General features: G+C 45.2%; 1 long non-coding RNA gene across 4 annotated transcripts in view; it reads right to left on the reverse strand.

Annotated features, from left to right (window-relative positions):
* Positions 1-8,042, reverse strand: part of LOC310831384 — a 29,640-nt gene extending 21,598 nt beyond the window's left edge. For 2 of the 4 annotated variants that reach the window (XR_014557833.1, XR_014557834.1), the window contains exons 1-2: positions 7,805-8,042; positions 3,741-3,905 (exon numbers count right to left, since the gene is read on the reverse strand). This is a non-coding gene — a long non-coding RNA (uncharacterized lncRNA). Of the gene's footprint in view, positions 1-531; positions 683-3,740; positions 3,906-7,804 lie in introns of those variants that run through there. The other 2 variants (XR_014557835.1, XR_014557836.1) reach the window with 2 other exon arrangements.
* Between the last annotated feature and the right edge of the window lie 223 nt (positions 8,043-8,265).

Raw genomic sequence — 8,265 nt, forward strand, 5'->3', positions numbered from 1 at the left:
TCTTTCCCTTGCGCTCCATTTCAAAGTAAGGCTTCAGATGTCTGACATGCATTCATTTAGATGATAGAAGTGGGGAGTGTTGAAGGAAGGGGAGATGTCTTAAGTGCCTGATATATAGCTTCTTGGCTTGTGGTCAACCATTCCATCAGCCGTTTCCAGGAAGAGCACCCCATCTGGAGCACCAGGAGCCAAAAGAACAATTTGGTTGGTATCTTGGGGCCAGCTTTAAACCAGTTCAAACTAACCCACCACATAGTGTCTGGGTCGTATTACTTCTGCTAGGATGCTGCTGCTTTCTTTCCAGGTGGGAGGTATTATGAATCATGCCGGGATTGGAAGGTAAAATTTATTAGTCATCTTTGCTCCCTCAAGAAGACCAGTGGAGGAGAATTTGCCTCCTACGGTGGCACCAGCTGCATAGCTAGATCCAGACTCACACACACCGCCAGCCAAGAAAGCACACTTTTCAGAGTCCAAAACAAGAAATGATCTCACCAGGAAGGGATGAAAGATGGATCTTCACAGTAAACACTGACCCATATCTAGTCATCTACTTCCTTACACAGCCTTCCAGCCCTCTCAGGAGTGTTAGAAGGAGCTTCACAGTGTCCCTGTTAAGGAGAAGTCTGGCAGAATGGGGCCATGGACAGGACCCAGGGCACCCATTAATTTGTATGGCAGCCTGAGATGTAAGAAGGCAGTTATTTCTATTGACCTGTATTCATCACAACCAGGCCTGTTTCAGTCCTGCTACACTTCTGGACTTCATTACAGTCCCAATGAAATTATTTGAGTGCCTCACCATGAGCAGCATCCCACACTTAAGGAGGTTTGGGGAATAAGGATTTCAGGATATCTGGTGTCCAGAGAAAGGCTTTGGGTGTTTTGGGAAATTACATTTACCAGGTTCCTTCATACCAGGGAAGCTGCTAATGCAGTGTTGAAGATGCCACGGAGGGAAGCTGATCAGATCAGATTATAATCTAAACCAAAAAAGAGGTACAGTGGTACCTCCAGTTAAGTACTTAGTTCGTTCCGGAGGTCCATACTTAACCTGAAACTGTTCTTAACCTGAAGCACCACTTTAGCTAATGGGGCCTCCTGCTGCTGCCGCGCTGCCAGAGCATGATTTCTGTTCTCATCCTGAAGCAAAGTTCTTAACCTGAAGCACTATTTCTGGGTTAGTGAAGTCTGTAACCTGAAGCGTATGTAACCTGAAGCGTATGTAACCCAAGGTACCACTGGATTAATGACTCTCTAAAACTGCTAGCACATTTGCAAAGCTAAGCAGGCCCAGTATGGTTTCAAATCGGATTGGGGACTGTATGTTGAGATCCTTGCTTTGCAGGGGAGTTGGAGCAGTTGAACCTTGGGGTCCCTTCGAACTCTACAATTCTGCAAACTTCAACAACATTTCTGTGTGGAACACTTCTGAGAAATCCTGCTGTCAGCATGATTCCGGCTTTCTTTCAAATTTCCTCAGATGTTTTGCCCGAGGAGCAGCCTCTAGAGTCCATTGAAAATCCATTCTCTTGTGAATTTCAGGTGACAACTGTAATGAACTGCAGAACCCCCCTGAGAACTTCCTTCATTTTTACCAAAACTTGTCAGGCTTCCCTTTGAAATTCCTTGGGTGCATCTACAGTAGAAGAGCCGCTAGATTCCCTTTCAATGTTGCTTTATGACAGACAAAAGAAAATCCTTCTTCACAAAGCACAGTTAAGCTATGGTATTTGCACCTACAAGAGGGAGTGATGGGCACCAATTGAAAATTAGACTAATTTATGAATGATAAAACTTTCAGCAGCTACTAACCACAATGGCAATGTTCTACCTCCACTGTCATAGGCACTACGCCTTTGAATATCAATTGTGTTGTGTTGCAAGTGTGAAGAGTTCTGCTGCATTCAGATGCTTCTTGAAGAAGACGAAGAAGAAGAAGAAGAAGAAGAAGAAGAAGAAGAAGAAGAAGAGGAGGAGGAGGAGGAGGAGGAGGAGGAGGAGGAGGAGTTTGGTTTTGATATCCCGCTTTATCACTACCCAAAGGAGTCTCAAAGCAGCTAACATTCTCCTTTCCCTTCCTCTCCCACAACAAACACTCTGTGAGGTGAGTGAGGCTGAGAGACTTCAGAGAAGTGTGACTAGCCCAAGGTCACCCAGCAGCTGCATGTGGAGGAGCTGAGACGCGAACCCGGTTCCCCAGATTACGAGTCTACCGCTCTTAACCACTACACCAAACCAGCTCTCATAAGCATCTCGCTGGCCACTGTGAAAACAGGATGCTGGATTATATGGGCCTTTGGTCTGACCCAGCAGGGCTCTTCTAGTGTTCTGAATACCAGTCATTGGGTTCATTAAGCAAAAGAGAGCTGTTGCCTTCATGTCCTGCTAAGAGCTTTTCAGAAGCATCTGGCTGGCCCCTGCTGGAACAAAGGATGCTGGCTGGAGTTGGCAGGCAAAAATATAATACATCTTTCTTGGTTGCTTTCAGTAATACAGTGGTACGTCTGGAGATGAACGCTTCTGGTTGCACATGTGTCAGGTTACGAGCTGTGCTAACCTGGAAGTAGCTGCTCCCGGTTGCGAACTTTGCCCTGGGATGCGAGCGGAAATCATGCACCAGGAGGCGCTCTTTCGCTAATGGTGCCTCATTTTAAGAACAGTTTCAGGATAAGAACAGATCTCCGGAACAAATTAAATTTGTAAACAGAGGTACCACTATATATGCATTATTATATACAATTCCACCTGATATGCACATGTTGTTCACACTGATTAATTGGAGAACTGCATTGCAAAATTCAGAGAAGTGCAAATTTCAAAGTATGGCTGTGTTTCATAGAATCATAGAAAAGGGATACAGGTGGCGCTGTGGTCTAAACCACTGAGCTTCTTGGGCTTGCTGATTGGAAGGTCAGCAGTTTCGAATCCCTGTGACGGGGTGAGCTCCCATTGCTTTGTCCCAGCTCCTGTCAACCTAGCAGTTCGAAAGCACGCCAGTGCAAGCAGATAAATAGGTACTGCTGCGGTGGAAAGGTAAACACATTTCCTTGCTTGCTCTGGCTTCCAGCACAGTGTTCTGTTGTGCCAGAAGCAGTTTAGTCATGCTGGCCACATGACCCGGAAAGCTGTATGTGAACAAAGGCCGGCTCCCTCAGCCTGAAGCGAGATGAGCGCTGCAACCCCATAGTCCCCTTTGACCGGACTTAACCATCCAGGGGTACTTTACCTTTACCTTTACCTTTACCAGAGAATGGTAGAGTTGGAAGGAACCAGGAGAGTCATCTAGACCGACCCCCTGCAATGCAGGAAACCTTTGCCCGACATGGGACTCAAAGCCACAACCCTGAGATTAAGGATCTCGTACTCTACTTACTGAGCTATCCTGGCTCATGAAACGTTTTGTGAAGTGTGGATCTGGTAGATTCGCCTTCAGATGCCGACTGAATCAAATTTCTCCCCCATCCCTTCTCTGCTCGTAGCTTCCCTGCCTGCAGAACCCCTGAACAAGGTCTCCTAATAAGCATGATCCCATGGCTGGAAGAGCTTTCAAATTTGCTTGTTTCCCAACAATATGCTTGTTCTACTGTTTTACTGGAATGGGGCGTTTGGAAACAGAACATGCTCCACCAAGACAGCAACCAGCAGCTAATAGACAATCCTGCCCCGTTTCACTTCCTCACTCCCCAATTTTATTGCAATTGGCTCTCGAGAAAAGATAAGAACATTGACATCCATACCAGCAAGCATCAAACTTTGGGGACACGCACGTTGCCCATTAGATGGTTCCAGAGCATTGTTCTTCCTCGGAAGCCACAGTTGGCTGCAAATGTACAAGCTTCCCCAGACGATTTCAGCTCATTTGACAATCCAGATTATAAAATTGGCAGCAAACTAGAGACAGGCTGGTGGTGTGTGGGGGGTGGGGGGAGAGAGTTGACTGTGCATAATTAAGGCCTTCGCTTCTTCCTTTCCAATTCCCCTTTTTTTCGCTGAGGGGACGACACTTGTACAAAAGACACACAAAGATGCAGGCCTCGGATGTGCAGGAGTTCATTTAAGAAAATACACCTTTCAACATATAATTCCCTTCCACTCTTCTTTCTCCTCCTCCCTCCCTCCCTCCCTCCCTTCTCTGTCTTGTTCAGGCTCATTATCTCTTGCTTTCCCTTGTATGGTTTCCTCTGAATCTGAGCTCACAATGACTCATTTGGGGAGCAGGGTGGAGGGGGTGCGGAGACTAAACTACCATGCTAGACTCTGTCCCCAGGGCAGCTTGACAATACTGCCTATTATCTGGCATCTTGAAAGGCTGACTTAAAGGCATGAGTTCGTCAAACACACTTCCTTTCATCCTTTCACCTCCAGGGATGCAAAGCAGAGAGGGGCGCAGACAGAAGCATCGCTTGCCTTTTCTTAAAGCAGCAGCAGAGAATTACTTAGGCCCCATCTGTGCTACGCATTTAAAGGACGGCGGTGCCACTTTAAGCAGCCATGGCTCCCCCCAGAGAGTCCTGGGAACTGTACTTTCTTAAGAGGGTTGAGAGGTGTTAGGAGGCTCCTTTTCCCTTCACAAAGCTGCAATTCCCAGAGTTCCCTGGGAAGAGGGATTTAATGTTAAACCATTTGGAAATGTGTAGCTCTGTAAGGGGAATTGGGGGGGGGGGCAGCAGTTCTACTGACAACACACCCTCCAGTATTTCTCAGATGGAAACAGGGACATTCCAGGATCAAATCAGAAACCAGGATGGCTTCTGTAAAATTTCAGTCAGTTTATTAATGCTTGGGTCTTAGGTCATTCACATGTGAGATAAATAAATACAATACCAAACCCAACAGTATAAAATCCTGAATAAAAGACTGCATAAAATCACGTTGCTGCATAGAATCATACATAAAATCTGCATCTTTGAAGTACAGCCATACTTTGGATCCCAAACTCCCAGGAACTCAGACATTTCGGCTCCCCAATGCTACAAACCCAGAAGTGATTGTTCCAGTTTGTGAGTGTTCTTTTGGAACCCAAACGTCTGATGGGGCTTCTGTGACTTCTGATTGGCTGGAGGAGCTTCCTGCAGCCAATCAGAAGCCATGATTTGGTTTTCAAACTTTTGGAAGCCGAACGGACTTTTGGAACGGATTCCATTCGACTTCCAAGGTACAACAGTACTGCATAAGTCACATGTAGCACATACAGAACTCACATATTGAGAGGGTAGAAATTTAATACAAACAGAAACATTAACTATCGAGAGATATTATGGTCAAATAATATCTCTGTGAATCCGGGACTGTCCCTGGAAAATAGGGACACTTGGAGGGTCTGTGACACCTCTCAGCACTCTTAGCCAACGCCACTTCCCAGGATTCTTTGGAGGGATGATATGACTGCATTGCAGGGGGTTGGACTAAATGGCCCTTGGGGTCCCTTCCAGCTCTACAATCCTATGATTCTATGACTCTTTAAAGTGGCTTGATACATCTTGACATGTGTATTGTAGGTGGAGGCAGACACAAGCAAGTGGGACAAGCGACAAAATGTTGCAGTATGGAGTGCTCCCTGCTTGGGACTATGGCCACTCTATTCCATTCCCTGCCCCTAAGAGACTTCCAGGCAGCATTCCAGGGCCACTGAGCATGCTCAGTACTCATGTGGCTGTTTCAGTGGGTGTCCCCACCCTGTTAAAGTTTTCTCCGTCTCTTTTTCTCTTTAAACCTTGTGGGTTCGCCCAAGCCTGCTGACACATCTTCCTCCTACATAGGGGGTGTCATTGTCATAGGGGCGCATAGTGCATTTCATTAGGGTGTGCACTCAGGGATAGATAGGTAGGTAGGTAGATAGGTAGATACACTGGTGGAGGAACGGGAGTACAGAGGGAGCGGACCACCCCAGGCACCACTATTCCGGTAGGGTGCCATTGCGGCAGCCCTCCAGACATGCACTGTGCACACACACACCCCACACACTGGGTGCCACACCCCACGGGTGGCATGTCACGCCCCCAGAACATACGCCATGCCCCTGCGGGTGGCGCACCACACCCTCATGGGTGGCACACCACGCCCCCGGGTTTGAACCATGCCCCTGCAGGCAGCGTGTCACACCCCTGGGCACCAACTACACCCCCGCCTGCTCTCTGCCCCCAGTAGCAGAGCATGCAGCTTCACCACTGGATAGATAGATAGATAGATAGATAGATAGATAGATAGATAGATAGATATAGATAGATAGATAGATAGATAGATAGATAGATAGATAGATAGATGATAGATGATAGATAGATAGATAGATAGATGATAGATAGATGATAGATAGATAGATAGATAGATAGATAGATAGATAGATGATAGATAGATAGATAGATAGATAGATAGATAGATAGATAGATAGATAGATATAGATGATAGATAGATTCGATAGATGATAGATAGATAGATAGATAGATAGATAGATAGATAGATAGATAGATAGATAGATAATGATGATAGATAGATAGATAGATAGATAGATAGATAGATAGATAGATAGATAGATGATAGATAGATAGATGATAGATAGATAGATAGATAGATAGATAGATAGATAGATAGATAGATGATAGATAGATAGATAGATAGATGATAGATAGATAGATATAGATGATAGATAGATAGAGAGAGAGAGAGAGAGAGAGAGAGAGATAGATAGATAGATAGATAGATAGATAGATAGATGATAGATAGATAATAGATAGATAGATAGATAGATAGATAGATGATAGATAGAGATAGATAGATAGATAGATAGATAGATAGATAGATAGATGACTGATAGATAGATAGATAGATAGATAGATAGATAGATAGATAGATGATAGATAGATAGATGATAGATAGATAGATGATAGATGATAGATAGAGAGAGAGAGAGAGAGAGAGAGAGAGAGAGAGATAGATAGATAGATAGATAGATAGATGATAGACTTACAGTGGTACCTTGGGTTACAGATGCTTCAGGTTACAAACTTCGCTAACCCAGAAATAGTACCTCGGGTTAAGAACTTTGCTTCAGGATGAGAACAGAAATCGCGCGGCAGCAGCAGGAGGCCCCATTAGCTAAAGTGGTACCTCAGGTTAAGAATGGTTTCAGGTTAAGAATGGACCTCCGGAGCGAATTGTTCTTAAGCCGAGGTACCACTGTATTTCAATGAAGGAAGAAGGGAGGGGGAGACAATGACAGGGCAAGCAAATAATGTCAAGCAAGAGGTAAAGATGCAAAAGGCTAACAAAGCAAGAAGCGGAAACAGTTGATCTTTCCTGCAGAGGTAAAGACCCATGTGAAACTGGGCAGAGGCAGGGCAGATCCGGAAGGCAAGGGTGGCGTGGCTCCCTGTCTGTGTGTCACAAAAGCAGCCCCTGGTCCTCACAGATATCTCTCTCTCTCTCTCTCTCTCTCTCTCTCTCTCTCTCTCTCTCTCTCCAACAGGATTGCCAGCTGGGCTCTGATGCAGAGAGAGCCAGGAGACAGATGCAGGCAGAATCAAAAGGCTGGAATGGATCCCACTGCCACTTCCAGAGAAAGACTCAGCAGAAGCTGCAGATCCCTTCTGGTCTTTTTCTTCTGCCTTCACCTCTCTCTGTTTGCTTCCCTTGATCCCAAGTCCTTTGAAACATATGGGCGCACCTGGGCAAACCCAGCACACCCCCTAGACCTGCCTATGGTTACTTAAGCAATATGGCTCACAGCCTGGACACCGGATATAGGAGCAGCTGACAGGGAGGGGCAGCACTGTGCAGTGACCTGACAGGTGTTGCCGTCACTTACCTGGAGGAAGATGGGAAGGGACAAGATGGCAAGAATATTGGCACAACAGTTTCATCTGGTTTTGCTCTCTGACACTCTTAGCTGCTTTCTGTTGGATAGTTAAACATTAATATTTCCCAGGGGAAGGAAGGAAGGAAGGAAGGAAGGAAGGAAGGAAGGAAGGAAGGAAGGAAGGAAGGAAAGAAAGAAAGAAAGAAAGAAAGAAAGAAAGAAAGAAAGAAAGAAAGAAAGAAAGAAAGAACCCAGACTGACCATAAGAATGTTGGTTGCCTGGAAGCCATGCATAATTCATAGGTTCTAGCATCTTCTGTTTTCTTTAGTTCTTTATGAATCCTGTTTAAATGAAGCTTTTTTAAAAAATAAAAAAAGAAGAGTGCTGCATTTCATTTGTCTGAGTTTAAACCTTGAATACACCTCTTTCGTTTCCTTTATTGATCGTCGCCAAAATTGCAAATATAAAT

The sequence above is a fragment of the Podarcis gaigeae genome (genome assembly GCF_964106915.1).
Source record: "Podarcis gaigeae genome assembly, chromosome: 14".
Taxonomy (NCBI): domain Eukaryota; kingdom Metazoa; phylum Chordata; class Lepidosauria; order Squamata; family Lacertidae; genus Podarcis; species Podarcis gaigeae.